The following is an 8,293-nucleotide window of genomic DNA, read 5'->3' on the forward strand; positions in this document are numbered from 1 at the left end:
AAACTGAAGAATTTATACTCCTTGATTTCATGACTGATTGTATAACATACCAGTAATCAAGTTTTAGCATAAGGACATATAAATCAATGGAGCAAAAAAGAAAGTCCTGAAATAGACCCACACATACACATGATCAATTGGTTTGACAAAAGTACCAAGGAAAGTCAGTGAGCAAAGAACAGTCTTGACAAAAATGCTACTGAAACAACTGAATATCCATATGGAAAATAAACCCTTAAGTTATACCATCCCACAATATTAACTTAAAATGGACTGCAAACCTAAAATATAAGCGCTAAAACCATAAAATTTCCAGAAGAAAACATATGAGAAAATGATTGCAATAAAAATTTAAGGAACATCTCTTTGAATGACAGTTTAAGAATACATAAAGGCAAGCTATAAAGTAAGAGACAACATTCACAATACATGTATTTCACAAAGTACTTAATGCAGCATAATATAAAGAATTCTTGTAACTCACTCATTAAAAAATTTTAAAAAAAGGACAAAAGATTTACACAAGCATTTTAAAGAAAATACACAATAAGAATACTAAAAAATGCTCAGTATCATTAGTCACCAAGGAAATGCAAATCAAAACCATAATGAATTAGTATTATACATCCATCAGAATAACTATTACAACGTAACAATATAAGAGTTGACAAGGATGTGAAGCAATCTGGAATCCCATATTGCTGTGGGAATGCAAAATGGTACAACCACTTTGGAAAATACATTGGCAGTTTCTTATAAAGTTAAATGTACATTAAACATTACACTCAGAAATTCTACTCCTAGTTATTTACCCAAGAAAAATGAATGAAATGAAAACACACATCTATATCAGATGTTCACATCAGCATTATTCATAATAATCTCAAACTGGAAATAACTCAAATCTCCACTAAAAGGTGAGTGGATAAACAAATTGTGACATAGACAGACACATCAGGATGCTACCCAGCAGTAAAACAGAATGAATTACTGAAAGAAAACATGCAACATAGACAAATCTCAAAAACATTTTGTTGCACCAAAAAAGCCAGAAAAAAGATTATACTACACTCTATGATTTCATTTACATGAAATTATAGAACACAAAAAACTAAACTATAATGACAGAAAGACATCAACGGCTATCCAGGGTCTGAGTTCAATGGGACAGGGGAAGACATCAAGTAGCTTTTTGGAGTGATGTGGATCTTCCATATCTACATATCTGTATTTGGCAAAATCAATCTGCACACTTATTAAAGTTGATTTAAAAATCCCTCTACACATGGGTTCAGTGAAATAGGACAGAGTGTGTTTAAATCAAGGCAGCCCATGTTAGACCAGTTATAAATATTTATAAAGAAGCCATATAAAAAATATAGAATTAAGGTAAGGTTGAGGAGATTAAAAAAAAAAGATTGAGGAGGATTTCATCATACTTCTGATATAAAGACAATCACCCCGCAAAAAAGGAGTGGTGACTCTTCAATAAAACTGATTCTAACAGAAGGTTTAAAAATAAACAATAGATCTGATTACGATATATTTTTGAAGAACTCTTTCAAAAAGCAGGTTTTTAAGGTGAGCAGTCAATGCATTTCCTTATTTCCTTTCTAATTACAAGAGGAAGACAAAGCAGAACTCAACCTGACTAACCCCTTCATGAGGCTCTCTAAAACATTTTTTTTTAAAACTTAGCCAAAACCCACTTTATAGCTTCACCTTGCCTAACTTTCCTTAAACCAGTCTATTCACTGCACTTTCTAAATTACAACTTACACACTATTGTATACATAGCTTGGTGTTTGAAATGCCAGATACAGAATGGACAATATAGAAATCTGTGGCCAGCAGTTCTAGCTACTTTTTAGACTCAGAGTTGTATTATTATGCCCTTAGTTCAGTGGAGGTACCACTGTCTGAAGAATTCATGGCTAGCAAATGATACTTTCAAAAAATAAAAGAAAGGAGGAAAAGAAGGAAAGGAAGGAAGGGAGGGAGGGAAGGAGGGAGGGAGGCAGTACGGACTAATTAATGGTTTTCTGTCCTAAATAATACCTTTTTATATACTTTCAGAAACATACCATCTAACAATGAAGCAAATTCTATTACTTTCAGTTTATAGGGTTCCTGAGTTCTAATATAGGTCCCAGTTCTCCTATTTATGGAGAAGTACAAACTTGCAAAATGTGTTAGCAACACACTATATTACTTTCTTATATTTTAATTTAAATTTCCCAGCATCTCTGTTATAATACTTGCTTTACACATGAGTAAATGAATGAAGCTCAGAGAGGTGTGTAACCGGCCCAAACTACCAAGTGACAGAGCTATGATTCAAAATCACTTTAACTCCGAAATTCATGCTCGTAAGTACCATGCTGTAATTCCTCACAAAGAGAACTCAATTACTCTAAGAGGTCTATATAAACTTGGGAAAAGAGTGACAACATAATTTTTTTAAAACTCCATTTACCTTCAGGGGACGCAGAGCACCACAAAATTTTGTCCACCAGCTGTTTTCAATGAATTCTAAGTGCCTCTCTCTTTTCCTAAGTGTTCGTAACCTTTCTTCAAATTGTTTTAAGGCGCGTTTATCCCTTGCTGGCAAAGGTCGACCATCTTTGCTCTGCAAGTAACAGAACAAAATAAAACAGTTTTTTACCATTAAGGTCTTAGTAAAGTACCCATCAGATTTATCAAATCATGCAACAAAACCTTTTTTTAGGTTGGATACTCCCTAGGCAAATTTACAAACTGAAAAAAAAAAAAAATGACATCTTTGTGACAATACACATCTCTGAACCAAGATCAGCATCAAAATATAGATGTGTGTACATTTAATACTGAACTTCTTGATTCCTATTTTCCAAATATATGGTAAAGTTACGTGGAAAGGAGATAAATATCTTTAAAAATGCCCTTTTTATGGGGCACTTTATTCAATTTGTTCAATTACTCTCTCTCACCTCCAAGCTCCTCTTTCTATCCCTTATCTTAATATATTTGGTTCTACCCCTTCTCTCCCTTTGGTCAGCCCCTGATTCAAATACAGCAGAGGGATGTAATACTAGTATGTGCTATGCAGAGGTATTTATAACAATTGCTAAGAAATGTCACTTTCTTATTCTCCAAGTACTTTTGCAAATAAGTCATGTTTTCTTTGGCCAGCCTACTGAGAGGTAACTTTCATCCATCTATTTTTTTTTTTTAAAGATTTTATTTATTTATTTGACAGAGAGAGACAGCGAGAGAGGGAACACAAGTGGGGGAGTGGGAGAGGGAGAAGTCGGCTTCCCGCTGAGCAGGGAGCCCGATGCGGGGCTCGATCCCAGGACCGTGGGATCATGACCCGAGCCGAAGGCAGCCGCTTAACCGACTGAGCCACCCAGGGGCCCCTCATCCATCTATTTTTATGTGATGCTTACTATAACCATAAGCAGTACCTTTCTCAATGGTGGTTCAAAGATAACACTTTCCCGCTTGAACTCCCCTGCCCCCAAGTATCTTCAACTGGATACAATAATTAATTACAATAATATGACAATTGCTAAGTACAAAAAGGTGAAACATAAATTTGTTTGCTTTTATTGGAAGCAACAAGAAAAATATTTACATGGAACTGCATTTTTAAAATGTAAAGACATCAGGGGCACCTGGGTGGTTCAGTTGGGTAAGTGTCTGCTTTCGGCTCAAGTCATGATCCTAGGGTCCTGGGATTGAGCCCTGCATCGGGCTCCCTGCTCAGTGGGTAATCTGCTTTCTCCCTCTCCCTCTGCCTCTGCCCCTCCCCCAACTCATGCTTGTGCTCGCTCTCTCTCAAATAAATAAAATCTTTAAAAAAATAAAATGTAAAGACATCAGATATTAAAATGTTAATATCCCTATTCAGGTTTAAATAGGTTCTTAAGAGAGAGACAACAAAATTGCTCTCTAGCATATGCAGTGCAGCCTCATCTGAAATCACAGCTATAATGAAGACAATATTCAAATATTCTTTAATAAAGATACCTACACAGTAATAATGATCTCTTTACATAATGGCACTGCCATACTCTTCTGGAACCAGCCGTCGTCTTCCATACTTTATCAAACTGCTTCTCAAACTTTATCATGCATAACAATTACCTGAAAAGTTTGTTAAACACAGATTTCTAGACCCTATAAATAAAATTTAGTTGGCCTTGGGTGGGGCCTAAAATGTGCATTTCTACCAAAGTCCCAGGAGATGCTGGTGCTACTGTATATTTTGCATACACTAGACTATATTTAATTATCTTCATTCCTTTAAGTACAATGGGTACTATCGAACTTCTTCCCAAGAAAAAGGAACCTCAGAGAAAGGTATTTTTGGAAGGACAAAGGAATAAAACAAACATTCCCTTCTAGAAGATAGATCCAGGCAATAATACTTCAAGTGTGTGGCATGAGAAAGGTACAGTACTTTGTATCGTAAACATATAATTTTTCTCAGAAATGCCATTCTAATATCCAAAGGATACCAACAATGAGGTAGTTTTATTTAACAACTAGCTTTCACTATTTCAGAAAAAAAGTAAACCGATTTAAGGGTCCACTAAAAATAAACCCAAGTTATATATCTGTCTACTTGGTGAATATTTCAGTGGAGTAAGGGCTTTGCCTCTGCTTCACCTATTGACCAAAACAATATAAGAATAATTTTGGTCAGAGAAACAAACACCAGGATAGAAACCCAGCAGTCAACTAATTATCTCATCTGGAAAAAAAAATGTAATTATAAAGCATATGAATACATACCTTTTGTTTTAAAAAAAGTAAAACATGAAAGCTTCCCTTCATACTATCCCAGAGTACCACTGCCCTTTCCTACTATTACCTCCATTAAGCAATACAATATCCTTCTACACATTTTCTATGTATTTGCATGCATGCATATCTGTTAATATTCGTATGGGTTTCTGTTGTACATAATAGCTAACATTTCTTGAGCACATTTCTTGTGCCTAAAACCGATCTGTTCTTTACCGTTTATTCTCCTTAAATCTTCATAATATAACTTTGAAGTTGGTAGTAATATTATTTCCATTTATTAGAGTAGGAAAATAAGGCCCACAGATAATTATATGCATAATAAGGAGGGCTAGATTTTGAACTGAGAGAATCTGATTTGATTCTATTAAGATATATTCTTCAGTCTATATAAATCTACCTCATGCATACCACATTATACCATGGTATATTAATAAATACCTTATTTTTGAACATTTAGATTGTTTTCTTTTTTGGGAAGCATTAATAATGTGCATGAACATCCTTCTTCACCCAGATATAAGTATATACATATACTTGAGTCAGAGATGCTCCCAGACATCAACTGCTGGTTAAACTTTATTAAAAGGGATGTGTTTGTGTGTACAGGCACATGTCATATCATACAATTTTCTTTAAAAAGCTGTATATTTTACATTCCCACAAGCAGTGTATCTATCCCCAAAATCTCACTAATACCTGACAAAGGTAAAAATTTTAAAGACTTCTAAAAGATAAAATATTGAGATGCTCTAATTAGCATATTTCTGATTACTATCTCTGATAACAGGGTGACCAACCACCCTGGTCTCTGTACTCCAAGTTCCATGTCCTGGAAAATCCCCTCAGGTCCCAGGCAAACTGGGATGCTTGGTCAACCTACTTACTACTGAAGAGCTGAAGCATCATTTTATATTTTTCACTGAAGAATTTAATTTTTCCTTCAGTAAACTCTATTTGGGTCTTTTGTTCATTATTTCTATGTATTGCTTGTCCTTTTTTCTTACTGATTTGAAGATGTTCTTTATACATACTCATACTGCAGATTATTTCCTCCTACATTATAGACTTCCTTTCGGTGGTGCTTTTTGGGTACATAAATTTTAGAACTTAAAAATGTAGGGGCGCCTGGGTGGCTCAGTCGGTTGAGTGGCTGCCTTCGGCTCAGGTCATGATCCTGGGGTCCTGGGATCGAGCCCCACGTCCAGCTCCCTGCTCAGCGGAGAGCCTGCTTCTCCCTCTCCCTCTGCCTGCCACTCTGCCTACTTGTGCTGTCGAATAAATTTAAAAAAAAAAAAAAAAGTAAAACTCACCAATCTCTCAATTAGCATTTGGGGTTTTTTTGTGTCATGTTTAGAAAGGCCTTCTGTACACCAAGATAAAATTTTACTTTCACTTTCTCCTAATGTTTTGTAAATTTTGTATTTGATCTGAATTCAGGGGGTCTACGAAAATTTCATATTTTGCCTTTTATAAATTTCCACCTAAACTTATGAAAAACTGTCATCTCTATAATATTCAATCTTCCCAATCAGGAACTGATGAAGTTCTCCATATATTTCAGTCTCCTATTATGTATTGCAATAAATTTTATTTAATTTCTACCAGGACGATTCTGACATTCCTTATTATTTTATAGTCTGCAGCTATTGTGAATGAGACCATTTTCTACTACATCTTCCAACTGGTTAATGATTTCTGTATGTTTGTATCCAGGCACTTTGATGAACTCTTATTAGTTCCATTAATTTGTCGATCATTCTTTCAGATTTTCTTGGTAGATGATATGTGAATAATAAGGATATTTCCCTTTTCCTCTCTCTCCCTCTTAGGTTTATACTGGCATTCTCTCTTATCTGACAAGGACCTCCAGGAATATGCTAATGAGCAACAATGATACCGACCACACTGACCTATGTGTGACTTCAATGGGAATGTTTAATTCATCATTAAGTATGACAACACTCATTATAGATTTCCTTTCCTAAGTACTCTCTTCTCTTCTAATTTGGTAAGGCTTTTTTTAAAAAAAAAAAAAAAACATAACTACAAATTGACTTTTACTAAATATTCTTTAGCAGCTATTAAAATGCTTATATTTCTCATTTATCCTCACTACATTAAACTACGTTAGTAGATTTTCTAACGTATCATCCTTGAATTTCTAGGATAAACCTAATCTGATAATTATAAAATATTCTTATTACAGCACAGGTTTGAATTGCGAATACTTTTCCTTATATTAAAACATTTGCTTCTATGTTCATGAGAGACCAGTACATATGTAGTCTTCTTTTTTGTATGCAATTATCATCCGATTCCTGTATCAGGATTATGCTAGTTTAATACTATTTAGTTTTAGCTAGTTTAGAAATGTTCTATAAATAGGTTTTATGTGTTCTATAAGTATTATTTATCTGTTCTATAAATATGTTCTATAAATAATATTTATCTGTTACTTGAAGGTGACAGAGAAAGAAACTTCATTATGTTTTTAGAAGTACATTCAATGGGCAAGTGATTACATGCAATTTTTAGCTTATTCCACTAGTACATAAAACTTGAACATAAGTGATACAGTAAAATCTGATGTTACACATGAAATCAACATACCTCAGAATAAGCAAGGTCTTGATCATACCTGAGCAAAACTTTTGCTTTTACTTGTTAGAACATTGATAGAAATTCTCATATTGTCAGTGTCTTGCATTTCACAGAAGACAAATTTTAAAACCATGGACATAGTTTGTTAAGGATATGTTGAAAAATTCAAATGATGTCAAATATATGGGATTGCCAATGTCTAAGTCATATCAGAAAGTAGTGTAAAGACAATGTGCTTTTATACTTCCCAAATACAATAAAATAAAAACTCACTTTTGATTTAATCGTTTGAATGTGCTGCTCCACTTCTTCAATGTCTTCAGTGTTTTCTAAACGTTCATAAGCAGCACTTCTGGTGCCTTTTATTAGATTTAAAGGTAATGCAGACATGCCATAGGCCTAAAAGAAACAAAATTAAAATGTGTTTTAGTACTACTATTTTATACATACAGTTCTGAGGGGAAAATGTCCTTTAAACTTAAAAGCAAGTGCAAGAGTAAGCAGTTGTGAAGGATTATAGTCACTGAAGAACATAGTACATGGGAATGAATCATGACATACTGTCTCATAATTCTCTTGTTATTTCACACAGTTATATAAACTGACATCTGTAATACTAACTATTCACAGAATAGATAACATGTATTGTTCAAAGGAAAAGCTGCAAAATTAATAAGCTCTAAATGGATTAAGGACTTAAACATAAGACCTGAAAACATAAGTCTCCTTGAAGAAAATATAGGTAGTAAAAGACCTGAAACCATAAATCTCCTTGAAGAAAATATAGGTAGTAAGCTTTTTGACATTGCTCTTAGCAATATTTTTTTGGATATGTCTCTTTAGGCAAGGGCAACAATAGCAAAAATAAATAAATGGGACTATACACAGTGAAGGAACT

At 34.1% G+C, this 8,293-nt stretch overlaps 1 long non-coding RNA gene across 1 annotated transcript; it reads right to left on the reverse strand.

The window, feature by feature from the left end:
- Positions 1-350: 350 nt before the first annotated feature.
- Positions 351-8,120, reverse strand: LOC145718925 (uncharacterized). The gene is made up of 2 exons (XR_014142094.1): positions 7,669-8,120; positions 351-2,629 (listed from the first exon to the last, which is right to left on the reverse strand). It is a non-coding gene; the product is annotated as an uncharacterized LOC145718925 (long non-coding RNA).
- Positions 8,121-8,293: the final 173 nt, after the last annotated feature.

This window comes from Leptonychotes weddellii, unplaced genomic scaffold (assembly GCF_054177405.1).
Source record: "Leptonychotes weddellii isolate Sample4059 unplaced genomic scaffold, ASM5417740v2 HiC_scaffold_255, whole genome shotgun sequence".
NCBI classification, from domain to species: domain Eukaryota; kingdom Metazoa; phylum Chordata; class Mammalia; order Carnivora; family Phocidae; genus Leptonychotes; species Leptonychotes weddellii.